We start from the raw sequence: 11,768 nt of genomic DNA, 5'->3' as shown, positions 1-11,768 counted from the left end.
TGCGTGGCGTCTATTCCCTCCTCTTCAGCTTTGTGGAGCTTCCCCTCCCCACTCCTGGTTCAGGTGGGGCTGACCCTACCCCACTGGCAGCTCCAGGGGTGGACCTGGAACTCAGGTCCATCTAGTGCCCTTTATCACAATCACAGAATCAAGAGAATTTAGTAAAACTTAATCCCTGGATTTTCACCAATAGTATGGGACATGTGTGGGTTTGAATCTGTTGTGTACCTCAGAAAAACCAAGTTCTTCAATTCTCATTCAGTATTGCTGGGTGAGAGCTTTTTGATTGTTTCCATGGAGATGTGACCCACCTAACTGTGGGTGCTAGCTTTCAATTAGATGGTTTCCATGGAGATATGTCTCCACTCATTTAAGGTGGGGTTGCTTACTGGAGCCCTTTAAGAGGGAACCATTTTGGAAAAAGCTTTACAGCCATCAGGACCGAAAGAGCCAACAGAATGGACAGAGCCCCAGGGAAGCCATTGAAGAAGCCTGGAGAGAAACCCAACAGATGTCACCATGTGCCTTTCCAGCTGAGAGATAAACCCAGAACATCATCAGCCTTGTTGATCCAAGGAATCTTTCCCTGGATGCCTTAATTCGGACATTTTCACAATCTTGGAAACATAAACTTGCAACTTAATAAATTCTCCTTTTTAAAAGTCATTCTGTTTCCAAGATGACTGTTTCCATTATATCACATTCCAGCAACTTATAAACTAGAACAGGACATGGATATTGAAATTGTTACATGTGAGAATGTCAGATGCCTGGATTGCTGGGGTTACTTCCCAGGGTCTGGCCTGAGAATGTAAGCCAGCAGATACAAGAATGAGAAAGAAAAAGAAACCAAGTCTGAGGTCACAGCTGAATGCTGGATCCAGCTGTGCCTGAAGCCCTTGCCTTCTTAGTCCCAATTGCTAATCAATTCCATTTTTGCTTAACCCACTTTGAGTTGGGTATTTGTCACCAGCTGTTCTAGTTTTCCAGCTGTCAGAATGCAATATACCAGAAATGGAATGGCTTTTAAAAAGGGGAATTTAATAAATTGCTAGTTTACACTTCTACGGCCAAGAAAATGCCCCAATTAAAACAAGTCTATAGAAATGTCCAATCAAAGGCATCCAGGGAAAGATACCTTGGTTCAAGAAGGCCGGTGAAGTTCAGGGTTTCTCTCTTAAGTGAGAAGGCACATGGTAAACACAGTCAGGGCTTCTCTCTCATCTGGAAGGGCACACGGCCAGCATGGCGTCATCTGCTAGCTTCATTTCATGAAGCTCCCTGGGAGGTGTTTTCTTTCTTCATCTCCAAAGGTCGCTGGTTGGTGGACTCTGCTTCTCATGGCTATGTCATTCTGCTCTGCTCTCTCTAAATCTCTCTCATTCTCCAGAATGTTTCCTCTTTTATAGGACTTCAGAAACTAATCAAGACCATCCAATCCAGTTTAACAACCACTCTTGATTATATCACATCTCCAGGGAGATGATCTAATTACAGTTTCAAACAATTAGTATTGAATAGGGATTATTCTGCCTGTACAAAATGGGATTTTGATTGAAACATGGCTTTTCTAGGGGACATACATCCTTTCAAACCAGCACACTGGCCATCAGAAGAACACTGCTTGGAATGTGTACATGGAGGTATCCAAGAGCATCCATCCCTTGGGAATCATGGATCCCCTCTGACCTGGAAAACCTCAACCGTCACGACACAGTGGCCGTGATGAACACTGGAGAAAAACCAGAATCAGTCAGCTCTGCAGCTGTTGGGCATCCCACCCTTCCCCTCCCGATAGAGCACATTCTAGTCTAAAACACCTTTCCACAATTCACATCCCTTCCTTTGATCCACACATCAAACCCACAAGGTGGACAGGTCAAAGACGACCCCCAAATAACACAATTGGAAGCTGAGGCTCAGAGAAGGAAAGTGACTTGCTCAAAGTTACACAGCATGTAAGTGGCAGGCCCACGGGTACCTAGTTCTCAGTCTTGCTCCTTCTCCTCTCTGAGAGCAGAGCAGCCTAAACCCAGATCAAGACATATCTTCATTCATTCATTCATTCATTCATTCATTCCCTCGGCCAGCTGCTCAGCAGACATTGGGAGACCACTTCCGGGCCAGGCAGAGGTGACCAGCCACACGATGTCTGCCTTCATGAGCTGTCCCAGCTCCACTAACGGGATCAAATGCTAACAAGGTGGAGGCATGCAATAGTGTCGGGAGGGGTGGAATGAGCAACCCTAGTGGGAGTAGTTCAGGGAAGGCTTCCAGAGGGGCTGCTGGGGCTGGATGTTGAAGGGTGAGTGAGGTGGTTCCAAGGAGAAAAGTAGAAAGAGCATACCTTACTGGGGGCTCAGCATAGGCAAGGCAGGTGGGACGGGAGGAGGTGAGACCACAGCTGCAGTCAGGGGCCAGGCCATCCTGAGCCTCACTTGGACCAACAGAGCTTGGGGAGTGACTGAGCAACGTGCTGGGGTCAGATCTGCTCTGAGAAAGAGCACATTGGCCAGAAGGAAGAAGGAGGGCTCAGAGTCAGCCACTGTCGGGAGAAGGAGGCTGGTGTGTGGGTTGTTGTCATGCTCAGGACAAGCACGGTGAGGATGGCCGGGAGGGGACGGGCTGGAGGGGTGGCAGGCAGGACAGACAGCCTTTGGGTGAGACAGTGCAAAGGTGAGCCCAGGCCCCTGGCTTAATGGGCTGAATATGGAGCTGCCTTTCAATGAGGTGGTGGAGCAGACACCTCGGGTGCCAGGGGCTGAAAATCTGATCAAACTGACCTGGAAAAAAGGAGTAGGGAAGTCCCCTGATTAGTACACCTGGACAGGTACACCCAGGTGCATGTCAGCAGTGTTATGGGTTGAATCATGCTCCCCAAAAACACATTCAAGTCCTAACTCCAGGGCCTGTGAATGCAAACGTGTGTAAAGAAATCTTTGGAGACATGATTAGGTAAAATGAAGCTAAAATGGATTAGGGTGGGTCTTCATCCAAAATGCCTGGAGTCCTTATAAGGAGAGGAAACTTCAATGCAGAATAGGATACAGATGGGGAGAGTTGGGTTTTGCCATGAACTGCCAGCAAGCTACTGCCAGACACCTACAAGTTTCAGAAGGAGCCTGGACCCGCCAACACCTTGATTTGGACTTCTGGCTTCCAGAGCTGTGAGACAATAAATTTCTGTTGTTTTAAGCCAACTAATTTGTAGTATTTTGTCACAGAAACTATGGCAAACTAAGACAGTCAGTATACTCTTCATCCTCTTGGCTCAGGTCTTCTGTGCTGGTCCCATTCTTGATGGTTCTCAAGCATTGTCACAAGATGGCCGACAGCCTCACAGTCACAAGGTGGCTGCCAACTCCCAGATGACCTACATCCTTCCAGGATTAAATCCAGCAAAAGCAAAAATTCTGGGATCCACTCTGTTTAGTGGCCAGTTTGGGTCACAGCGTTCAGCCCTGAACTAATCCCTATGGTTATGCTAATTGATTTAGACTTGATTCATGAGTTCCACCCTTAGAGGTTTGGGGGAGCTGTGCAGACCATGGAGGCTGGAAAGGAGTGACCCCCCAAAAGAATGCTGGGGTTAGAATGTGTTGAGTAGAATGTATTGCAGTGTCTGTGGGAGGCAGCATGGATGCGCAGACAGCAGCATGAGTCTCAGGCTGGAGAGAAGACTCCGGGAGTGGCCTGTGTGGGAGGCAAGAGGGAGGCTTCAGGACTCGGCAGGTGAGCTCACTGCCCTCCCCACTGCATGGGACATGACTCCCAGGGGTGCAAACCTCCCTAACAACGTAGGACAGAAATCCCAGAATGAGCCAGGACCCAGCATCAAGGGATTGAGAAAACCTTGACCAAAGAGGGAAGAGAGAAATGAGACAAAATAAAGTGTCAGTGGCTGAGAGATTGTCAAACAGAGTTGAGAGGTTATCCTGGAAGTTTTTTAGTTTATGGTGTACTGGAGTGGCTGGAGAGAAGTACCAGAAACTTTTGAGCTGTTCTAGTAGCATGCTTTTGAAGATGATTGTATAATGATATAGCTTTTACAATGTGACTGTGAGATTGTGAAAACTTTGTATCTGATGCTCCTTTTATCTAGCGTATGGAAAGATGAGTAAAAAATATGGATAAAAAACTAAAGAAATAATAGGGGAAACAAAGATGAAAATAAATTGAGTAGATTGAAATGCTAGTAATCAGTGAGAGGGAGGGCTAAGGTATATGGTATGTATGAGTCTTCTCTGTTTTCTTTTTTCTTTCATTTTCTGGAGTGATGCAAATGCTAATAAAAATGATCATGGTGATGAATACACAATTATGCGATGATATTGTGAGTCACTGATTGTACACCATATATGGAATGTTTGTTTATCAAGAATGTTTGTATGTTAAGTTTTTACAATTAAAAACAAAAAAGAGGGAGGCTTCAGAAGGCAAATATTGCTCAGGAACAGCGGGTCTGGTCTGCTGAAAAGGCCCTCTGTCCTTTGGCTCTGCCGGCAGCAGCCCTGGAGACCCTCCGCCTTCCAGGGCCAGCTCTTTCCTTCTTGTCCTAGACGGGTTTGCATCTTCCTCTCCCTTAGTCGATACAATCATTGTACCCACACATGCTGCAAATGAAAGCGCTGCACCCCAGGCTGCTTCAGAGCCGACAAGCATACACCGGGATCATGAGGCCCGTGGCTCATGGAGGACAAAAGACAAGCAACTCCAAATACGGGCCATGCCAAAGACTCCTCCCCACACCCCCTGACGGCTTGGAGAGGGCACCCAATGGGGGGAGGGTTGCGAAAGGCTGCAAGGGCAGAACGGGGCTCGGGGACCCACATAGCTCTCGGATTCATTTGTGCCGGGTGGCATTGCCTGTCGCTGTGTCCTGGTGGCTTCACGAAGAAGATAAAATGCTCCAGTGTTACCACTAAGCCAGCGTGGGCTCCATCTTCATTTATTTCTTGCCTGGAGGCTCCTGGGCCACTGCTACTGGAAAAAAAAAAAAAAAGAGCCTGGCAAAGCATGTCTACCCAACGTCGGTTCTCCCTGCTTCCTTCCTTCCTTTTGTTTAGGGTGGCAACATGCCAGCCAGAAAAGCGAGGCTTCTCAGACGCCACTGCCCAGGGCTGGGCGGCGGAGCTTGTGCTCACGTTAGTGGAGCGGAACAATCCACACCCCACCCCCCATCCCCCCACCCCCATCCCCCCACCCCCATCCCCCCACTCTCCACCCCCCATCCCCCCCCTACCCTCTCCACCGAGGGCAGGGCATGGGTTCCTCCCCGCCCGGCAGCAGCCCGGCTCTGTGAGCAGAAGGAAGAACAGCGGATGCCTTAATTGGCTGGGGCAGTTTGGCTTGTCACAAGGGAAGCCCACCCTGGGTAGCTGCCCCCGGGCCAAGCACCATGAACGGGATGGCTCCAGCAGCACAAACGTCCTCTCTTGCAGTTCTGGAGGCTGGAGGTCCGAAACCCAGGTGTCTGCGGGCCGGCCTCCTTCCAAGTCCTCAGGGAAGACTCTAACCCCGGGCCTCTCCTAGCTTCCGGCCGCTTGCTGGTGGGGCAATGTCCCCTCTCTCTGTCCAAGTCTCCTCTTCTTATAAGGACACCAGTCATATCTCCTTAAGGGCCAATCCTGCTCCAGTGATCACCTCACTTTAACTTCCCAGTTTCACCTGGAACAACCCCATTTCCCAAAGGGGTCACATTCTGAGGGACTGGGGATTTGACCCTCAACCTATGCTTTGGGGGAACATGAGTCAATCCGTAAGGTGATCACTGCTTCTTCAGCCTGGGCCCCAGAACAAGTACACTCATCTGCTCTCGTTGGTCTCTGCGGTGGCTTCTAGAAGTATCCTTCCTCTCCAGCTATCGGCATAATCAAGAAGCCAAGAAGTTTCTTCCTGGAATTTGGGCCCACGTGTGCCCGTGCCAGGCCCCGCTGTCTCCCCGGGGCCTCGTCTTGTCACCCATTTACAAGCACACTCGGAGCAGACCAGGTCTCCAGCACTGCCTGGACGAGCCCAGCCTGAAGGAGCTTGTACCACTAAATTTGGGGGTGGTTGTCACGGAGCATTCCTGCGGCAATCACTATTACAGAAATGTAAACAGATGTCACTGGTGGAGTTCCTGGGAAAGCTCTTCCGCTGGTGAGTCTTGCCTTTTGCCCTCCGCCTCCTCCTGAACGAAGAGAGGCTCATGCCTGAGGATGGGTTGCTGCCTTCAATCACAGGGGACAGGAAGATGGCAAGCATGGCAGAAAGACAGAAGGAGCCTTGGTCCCCGAGAGCACAAACGAACAAAAACCGAATAGAGCCTCTAATTTGCGTAACCCGCTGATGTTCAGATTTCTGATCCTTGCCTGGACACAATTCCCAGCTGATAGACACAGGTGCCTGCTGGTGTGAAAGCTGTGCCCGCGTTTGAGATCACCTGGAGGACGGGGCGAGTGTTGGGGGGTGGGACCCACAGAAGCGATGGAGAAGGAAGGGTCTGGTGTGGAAGGAGAGGCCACGAGAGGAGAGAATTCTTACAAGAGACAGGGGGTAGACCAGCCCCAAATCAACAGGTGAGGGGCAGAACAGTTTTGAAGAGATTCGGCCAGTGACAGTTCCTCCCGTGGGCCAGGGAGCCCTGGGGTGGGAGTGGCGGCTGGGGGAGAAACCCCGCCCTCTGCACCCTACTATGGGGTGACTGAGGAAGGAAGATGTCCTCACTGCAAGCACCGTGGCTCCTCCTGTCCCCAGGGTGAAATCCAGCTTCCTGGGCATCCAACTTCCAGGGTGTGGCCAGGCTGGACCCCAGCCGTGCCTCCCCATGTTAGTAAGTCCATGCCATGGGGTGAACCGTGAGTCCAAAACAGACAGGCTATAGTCCCCAAACCCACAAGACCTGGGCATGTGACCTTAATTGGAAACAGGGCCTTTGGGGATGTAATTCATTGACTTAAGATGAGGTCATATTAGAGGAGGAGGGGAGCCCAAATCCTTTAGGTCTGAGGTCCTTAAAGAAGAGAAGAGACAGACAGATGCAGGGGAGAAGGTCATGCGAAGATGGAGGCAGAGATGGGTGTGACCATCTGCAAATCAAGGAGCTCCGGGGAGGGCCACCCATTGCCAGCAGCCAGAAGAGGCCAGAGGGATTCTCCCGAGGAGCCTTCAGAGCATGTGGCCCTGCTGACACCTGGATTTCAGATGTGTGGCCTCCTGAATGGGGAGACCATGAATTTCTGTCATTTGAAGGCTCCCAGTGTGCGGTGCTTGTTACAGCAGCCTCGGGAAGCTAATACACACCACTCCCCAGCACTCCTTGGCCATGCTGCGCCCCTGTCCCCTCTGGACTATCTTCTCCCACCTGTTCACACCCTGCACAGCCCTCCAGAACCACACAAACGTCACTGCCTCTGTCCCCCGCCGAAGTCACTCCTTTCTCAGGACCTTCCCAGCTCCGTGTATCTGCCTTGAATCACGGTTGGCTGGGTGTGAGCGGGCTGGGCTCCCCAGAGTGGGGACAGACGATGCAGTGTCCAGAGCCTGGCAGGGGCCAGCAGCCAGGCCAAGCAGCAGCGGGGCTGCCCACCTACCCTCCGTGAGGCTCCCAGCACCGGGAGACAGTACGGGCATCTTCGGGCCTCATCTGGCCCCTTTGGCTCCTGCAGAGCAGGGGTTAGAGCACTCAGGAAGGAAGCAGAACAATCAGTAAAGAATCACTAGGGCTTTCTTTCCCTCTCCTCTCCAGAGGCTTCCCAGCTGGCAGCTGCTTCCTTTCTCTTGTTTTAGAACAAGGTGACACAGTTGCAACTAAATGTAGACAAAAATAAAAAATAAAAATAAAATACAACCCTTGTTTTAAAGTCCTTTTTGACAACCCCACTGTACTCAAGGGAATGTCTCCAAGGCAGGAGTGACAGCCAGGTAGCTGTCATGGGGTGGGGGCCTGGGCATGGGAGGCTGGCTTGTCACCAGAGACAGTCAACCCACCATGCTCGTAAATGGGTGACATGACGAGACCCCGGGGAGACAGCGGGGCCTGGCATGGGCACATGTGGGCCCAAATTCCAGGAAGAAACTCCATGGCTTCTTGGTTCTGCCAATAGCTGGAGAGGAAGGATGATTCTAGAAGCCACCGCAGAGACCAACAAGAGCAGATGGGTTCCTCCTGTTAGCACATTGTTCTATTGTGTTTTGGTGGGGGGGACAGAAGGCACTCAGGGAACCAATGTTACTCATCACCTTTGTATCATTGTAATAGCCATCATGTACCGTGTGCCAGACACTGCGTGAAGAGTTTTTAAAAATACTGCCGCCAGGAATTCTATATGAGTCATATTGCCCCAGAGAGATTATTAGAAGGGGGAGGGAAAAAGTCTTTGTGGGCCAGGACAGATGAGACAAATTTGTCAAGGACAAATGTAAAGTCTTGCTTTGCAATATGGCATTCAAGAGGCCATATTGGTAAGGCTGTCAAGAAAGCTTCTGTGTCCTGGGGTTGCATTACCAGAGATCAGAAAGCTACATTAAGGGAGGTGATAATCTCCCCGACCTCAGTTCCCATTGGCTCACATGGAACCCAGTAACTCAGAGCCTCAGTTTCTCCTCCTATAAAATGGAGCTAGAAAATAGTTCCTTAGGAAGGTTGCTGTGAAGCTTAAACAAGGTAATGTATGAAGAGCTGATAACACAGTGCCTTGCGAGTGGTGCACGCTCTATAAATGGCAATAACACAACTCATATAAACTATGACATTTAATTCACTTGGCGTTTAAACTGGATTTGAGGTTTTCTCCAAGGAGTGGGAAGCATCAAGGAATGGATGTTGATTTCACGTATCTGAAGCCTTGTTACAGGGAGAGGAAGGAGACTAATTCTGCATTTCCCCCAAAGGACAGAGCCATGGCTCCTGGGGGAAAGCAACGACTGAGTCAATTTCAGCCAAAAAAATTAATTTTTATTAACGGCAAAAAGCCTGGAAGGAGATGCTTCCAATTGGTGCCGCCTTTGAGTAGTGTGAACTTCAGTGAAATTTTTCTTTCCTTTTTAATGTTTTTCATATTTTCAGCAGTGAGCATATATATATATTTTAATAATCCAGAAAAGGTATAAATGCTAAAAAGAAAACCAGACACATGCCAGGAGGGGTGAGGTAGGGATAGGGGACCAGACTCACTTTGAAATGCTACTAAACCTAGCTTCCAAGCTCCAAAGCCCAAAGCCTTTCCCGACAAAGACAACTAGGCAGGAGCGTGACCCGTCACTGCCCTCAGCCCTGGCCTCGCCCACACAGGACAGAGAACAACCCTCTGGCAAAGGGCCACTGAATGCGGGAGGACAATGAGCAATTACTCCAAAGGAAGGTGTCACCAAGTGGGGACAAAAAAAGACTCTTAAAACAAAATCTTATTGTAACATATATGGATATATATATGTAACACAAAATTCTCCAATTTAACATTTTGAAGAGTACGCTTGTGGCAATAATCACATTCAGTCTTGCGCTAACATCACCACCCTCATTACCCAAACTTGTTCATCATCCCAAAAAGAAACTCTGTACCCATTAAACAATAATTCCCCATACCTCTCCCCCCAGCCCCTGGGAATCTCGAATCTACTTTCTGTATCTATCAATCTGCTGATTCGAGATATTCCATACAGTGGAATCACACACTATTTGTCCTTTTGCATCTGGCTTATTTCACTCCGCATGATGAATTCAAGCCCCCCCATGTGGTCTCACAGATCAAAACGTCATTCCTTTTGATGGCTGAATAATAATCCCATGTATGGAGCGACCACATTTTCTTTATCCTTTCATCTATTGATGGACATCGGGTTGCTTCCACCTTCTGGCAACTGTGGATAATGCTGCTATGAACATCAGAGTGTGGGGTGGAATTCCTGTTTTCAGTTCTTTTAGGTATATATCTAGGTGCGGAATCGCTGAGTCATATGGTAATTCCAGGCTTAACTTTTCCAGAAACTGCCACACTGCTTTCCGCAGGAGCTGCAAAACGTGCATTCGACATTCCCACTAGCAGTGCACAAGGGTTCCGATTTCTCCACATCCTCGCCAACACTTATTCCCCCCCCCCTTTTTTTCAATAATAGCCACCTTACTGCATATCTCATTGTGCCCATCGGACTTGAAGCAAGCAAACAGCCTCGAGCTGGACTGTGAAAGGCTGGGGCGGGTGCTGGAAGGGCCCCCGGGACAGGCAGCAGAGGGCATGGCTTTCGGTTCTGGCTCCACCACACCCTACTCCGTGCACCTGGCCAGGCCCCCTCCTGCTCTGGGCCTCAGGTGCCCCACCTGCAGTTCTGAGAGGGTGGGCAAGGTGAGCTCTGAGCTGGAAAGCAACCCGAGGCCCCAGCCCTTGGCCACACTCTCCGCCCGGGCTCGCAGTCACCCTGGCCCCACTGACACGAGCAGCCTTCCAGCCCCAGCCCGTCCCTGCTCTGAATGAGGCTGCATCTGGAGAGCATCTCTGCGATGCCTGTTTTGTCCAGTTCCTTCCAGCTGGATCCCCATAAATCAATTTGTTCTGCACACCAGTTCTCAGAATTTTCCAGTATCTTACCCAGAAACAGCAGTTTCCCTTCGGCTTCTGGTTCCAAAGGGAGGGAGCTGAGCCTGGTCCGTGTGAGGACAAGCTCCCTGGAAACTCCAAATCCTGGGGCCAACTGGGCTTTGCAGAGGACCAGGCTTCTGTCTGCAGATGCAAAGGATGAGGCACCCATGGGCCTCCTTTCCCCCCCCCCCCCCCCCCCGTCTTGCCCTCTCTTGGGAATATGGCAAAAGGATTGGACTAGAAAGACAACCCCCCCCCCCCCCAAACTCCCTACAGTTCTTGGACTCGAAGTTTTCCCAGAGAGATGAACTAATTATGAGAGGAGGGAAATTGGAATGATATTTTCCCTGCAGATGGAGAGGAAAGGTGGGGGGGGGGGGGTACAAAGTCTTCTTTTGCTCTTTTATTCTGTTACAAGGCAGCAAACAGCACCCGGATCCAGGACTTTTATAAAGAACAACCATTCCGCAGCAGGAGCCCAGGATGTTCCTTCTGATTTCTGACAGCTGGCCCCCAGGAAATCTCTGGCATCTCAGCATCTGTCTCACTCACCTCCACCCCCAGGCAATGTTCCCTCGCACCTCCTCCAGCCCATGCTCCACCTGGCCCCCCTCATCTGATCCTCACGGGCCCTTTAGAAGTAGGTCCCAGCACTGCCCCTATTTTACAGATGAGGAAACAGTGACTCAGAGGGGTTAGGCCACTTACCCAAAGTCACACAGCCAGCAAGAGTCCAAACGAGGATTTTTATCTAGGTCTGTCCTTCACCAAATCCCAACCTCTTTTAAATCTCTCACACCAAATAAAGTCAAACATGGGTCCCAGATTCCTTCCCTAGTAACAAGAATTTGGAATCGGACTCAATTTGGGGAATGTTTAGAATATAATTTAAAATGTTTAAATGTATATATTTAAAATATACATTTTTATCATAGTAATGCTAGTACTTAAGCAAGCATCAGTGCTCGAGATTTATAATAAAATGGGCAGGACCCTCCTCCACCTCTCCCCACCCCTCTCACCCCCACACCTGGCTCCCAAGACAGCCTCTAATCTCAGCTCTTCCAGGTGCTTCTTCTAGTACTTGCTTCAAGATTTTCCAGGTGTACACATAATTATTAACTGCTTACTATGGAAAAGGAAGCTTTTCTTCTCTTACCCCACTTCTTTCTTGTGCTGTCTCTCTCTCTCTCTCTCTCTCACACACAC

The 11,768-nt window shown here is 49.8% G+C and overlaps 1 long non-coding RNA gene across 1 annotated transcript; it reads right to left on the bottom strand.

Moving 5' to 3' along the window:
• Nucleotides 1–4,366: 4,366 nt before the first annotated feature.
• LOC143666485 (uncharacterized) lies at nt 4,367–10,719 on the bottom strand. The gene is made up of 2 exons (XR_013167659.1): nt 10,569–10,719; nt 4,367–4,980 (listed from the first exon to the last, which is right to left on the bottom strand). It is a non-coding gene; the product is annotated as an uncharacterized LOC143666485 (long non-coding RNA).
• Between the last annotated feature and the right edge of the window lie 1,049 nt (nt 10,720–11,768).

This window comes from Tamandua tetradactyla, chromosome 2 (assembly GCF_023851605.1).
Source record: "Tamandua tetradactyla isolate mTamTet1 chromosome 2, mTamTet1.pri, whole genome shotgun sequence".
Classification (NCBI taxonomy): domain Eukaryota; kingdom Metazoa; phylum Chordata; class Mammalia; order Pilosa; family Myrmecophagidae; genus Tamandua; species Tamandua tetradactyla.
This window is presented reverse-complemented; position numbering and strand designations above follow the sequence as displayed.